This window comes from Nannospalax galili, unplaced genomic scaffold, assembly GCF_000622305.1.
Source record: "Nannospalax galili isolate Female #2095 unplaced genomic scaffold, S.galili_v1.0 scaffold690, whole genome shotgun sequence".
NCBI classification, from domain to species: domain Eukaryota; kingdom Metazoa; phylum Chordata; class Mammalia; order Rodentia; family Spalacidae; genus Nannospalax; species Nannospalax galili.
In genome coordinates, this window is record NW_008329288.1 from 3493983 (window position 1) to 3497258 (window position 3276).

The 3276-nt window shown below is 40.6% G+C and overlaps 1 non-coding gene across 1 annotated transcript; it reads right to left on the bottom strand.

Moving 5' to 3' along the window:
* Positions 1 to 699: 699 nt before the first annotated feature.
* Positions 700 to 806, bottom strand: LOC115070699. The gene has a single exon (XR_003849853.1). It is a non-coding gene; the product is annotated as a U6 spliceosomal RNA (small nuclear RNA).
* Between the last annotated feature and the right edge of the window lie 2470 nt (positions 807 to 3276).

A 3276-nucleotide genomic window follows, 5' to 3' on the forward strand; every position in this document is an offset into this window, starting at 1 on the left:
TATTTAGATGAAAGTTTGACAACATTCCATATAGCAAAAGAACAGTACTAGGGTCCTCCTTAGCGCCTGTGACCTCCCCAACCACAGTGTCTCAATGTAGCTTACGTCAGTACCAGGCATATATTTCCTTTTGTGGAGTGGGTTTCAAATCCAATCAGAAAGTAGTTGGTTATCCTCAAAACAGTCATGCTACTATTGCATCAGTGGATATGTCATGCCTAATGCCGTATGTCATGCATATGTATTGTAGCATGTGGGTCCACAGCTGAGTTACACTGTCAGTGAGTTTTCTCTCTCAGCAGCCTGCACATCACTTTCTGGTACCATGTACACTAACGAGAAGGGAGCCTTTCAGCTCAGGTCTAGCCTGACACCTCTGTGTCCTGTAACCAAGATTTGTGGTGTCTCCAGCAATTCTTGTGGGTAATCAAGAGCAACGACAATAGCCTGCATTGTCTGGGAGTCTCTGGGATCTCTCTAGCCAACAACTCAAAGTGTGGTCTCCTGAACCTGGCACTGGAATTTTCATTTAAAAAAAACCCCATGACTTCTAAGTAACCACGTAGGGTACTTTAGTTATAAGCTCTTTAAAAAAGTTATACATTTCAGCTTATAAAGCTGTAGAAACTTACTACTTTATATGCTATATGACTCTTTGCATCCCCTTTTACATTCAAGGGATTCTGCTAACTTTGTTTTTTAAATATGGAATGCTTCATGAATTTGCACGTCATCCTTGCTCAGGGGCCATGCTAATCGGCTCTGTACTGCTCCAATTTTAGTATATATGCTGCCGAAGTGAGCACCCTAACTTTTAAATAATATATCATTCCTTTCTTGTCTTTCTTCATATCCAGTGCTACAGTTCAGCTCTCTTGAAATACAGTTGTGTTCAAAATCTGGCTTCTCTAAGCATTTTAGAAATTGCTGTTTGTTAGTTTTTTTTGCCTTGGACTGGAGGGCTCTCCTAAGTAAGTTCTATTCTTGTCCTTGAATTTTAGGCACATAGCCACCAGGTGGCAGTAGCCGGAGTTAGCCTGTCAGGCCTGTGTTGATTCCTAAGCACTGTCTTGTTTGTTTTTAATGCACACACACAGAGTATACATACATTTGTATACAATGCATATTTATTTTAAAAAGTAAACTTTAGCAACCACTAAAATATAATCCAATGAAAATTACATTTTAGAGGGAAACTTCAAAAATAACTGGAGAAAAATAAAAATAATATTCACTCTTCATTTCTCATTTTGCTTAGAATTGCTGGCATGAGTGAATTCATTGAATGAAAAAAATGATTCGTTTGTGTTGGGAGCTTTCTTTCTTCCCTAAAATAACAGAGCATGTGTTCCAGTGTGTGCCTCTACAGAGAAGAAATATGTCTGTGTGGTTATGGTCTGAGTTTTCCCTCCTGACGATACAAGCACAACACTGTTCCTCAAAAGCAGTGGCAGACTAAATATTTATTTTCCACCAGGGAAGTATCTGCAGCTGTTTAATGAAACAGACACCTCAGTATGTGTAAATAAGTCTGCAGAATTTCGTTGAAGATGATCCTAGGAACAATGACTTTGTCATATGGAGAATGTGAAAACTCCTTCCAAATGCCTGGTTCACAATTGTGTCACTGAATGATGGCTGTCTTGTTGAGGGCCTCCATAAGGATTCCCACTTAGCATCAACTGGGTACCCCAGTATGGAAAGGGAAAGGTTTCTGTGTGGAAGTGAAGTGATTGTAATGTACAGTTGTTTCCTGTGTGAACCCAAAGGCTGTATACTTCATTACCTTCTGTTGAATCTTTGGGGCAATACCCAATGGAACCTTCTCTGGATTTCTACATAGGCTTTCGGTATATTTATCTATAAAAGAAACCTAGGATTTTAGTTCTCTGGTTGCTTTTGAAATGGGGCACACTTTGTGTATTTACCGCAAACCATATTGTGAGATCCCAGAGTGGGTCCAAACTCTGACCAATAGGAACAACTGAGTTAAAGGGGAAGTCACCTTTAAAGTTGTGTCTTAAGGTTTCTTAATTACTTCATAGAACAATTTTTGAAAGTTAGCAACATAGTACTGAATTCTATCAGTGAACTTTATAGCAACTAGGGAGCACGGGGCAAGAAGGAAATAGGCTGCAGGCAGATGGTTGCCCTCCTGTGAATCATCCCAAAGCAGCCAAGTCCTGGGAGGGGGCTACCTCTCCTTTCGTGGCTTAGGATGGTAATAAGTGTGAGGATTCCTTTTTTTTTTTTTTTGATCCTCTGTGAAATGTCCTGGAGGGAACAGTGACTCCTGACAACTGAGGCTGAGAGACAATATTGAGTATCTGCTTTCTGTCACTGCAAAAAATACCTGAGTTAACTATTTCTGAAGAGAAAAGGTTTATTTTGGTCACAGCTATGGAGGTTTCAGTTCATGGCCTGTTATCCTTGTTGTTTTGGGCCCATGGTGAGGCAGCACATCATGATGGGAGTGCATGGTGGGGCAAAACTGCCCACCTCATGCCCAAGGAACAAAGAAAGAAGACAGCAGGATCCCATGATTCCACAGAGACCCAAAGGCCTTCCACCAGACCTAACCTCCTAAAGCTTTTTCCATACCCCAAAGTATCTCCCTGGGGACAAAGCCTGCCACATGTGGGCCTTTGGAGAATGTTTACAGTCTAAACTATAGTTTGGATTCAAAGTTCCCTCATTTCACTCTCCTATATATGCAGTGATTTAGGCACAATATCATCTACCTTTCCCTGAATAGAATGGAATTTTCTGTGCCTCCATAGAAAATTATGCATTTTTTTGGCTTAGAAAGCTCTCATTCACCCTCGCCAGTCTTCTTAGGGTTCATAATACAAATGCCCCCTTAACTTATGATGGGGCTATTGCACAATAAACATATTATAAATTGAAAGCATCATTAGTTAAATGTTTAATACATCTAGCACGCTAAATCCAATAGCTTAGTCCAGCCCACCTTAAACATGCTCAGAATACTCACATTACCCTAGGGTTGGGCAGCATCCTTGCTAATGTTTGAGAGTGTTCCCTGCATGTGATGGCTCGTCTTGGATGTCAAGGTGACCGGATCTGGAATCAACTAAAATGCAAACCTCTGGGCACTTCAGTGAGAGACTTTCTTGCTCAGATTATTTGAAGTCAGAAGACCCTCCTAAATGTGGGCAGCACATTTTTAAATTGATTTTTTGTGATATTCATACAATATAGGTTGATGGTATTTAGATCCCCCTCCCCATCCACACCTCACCCCAATTTAATGTA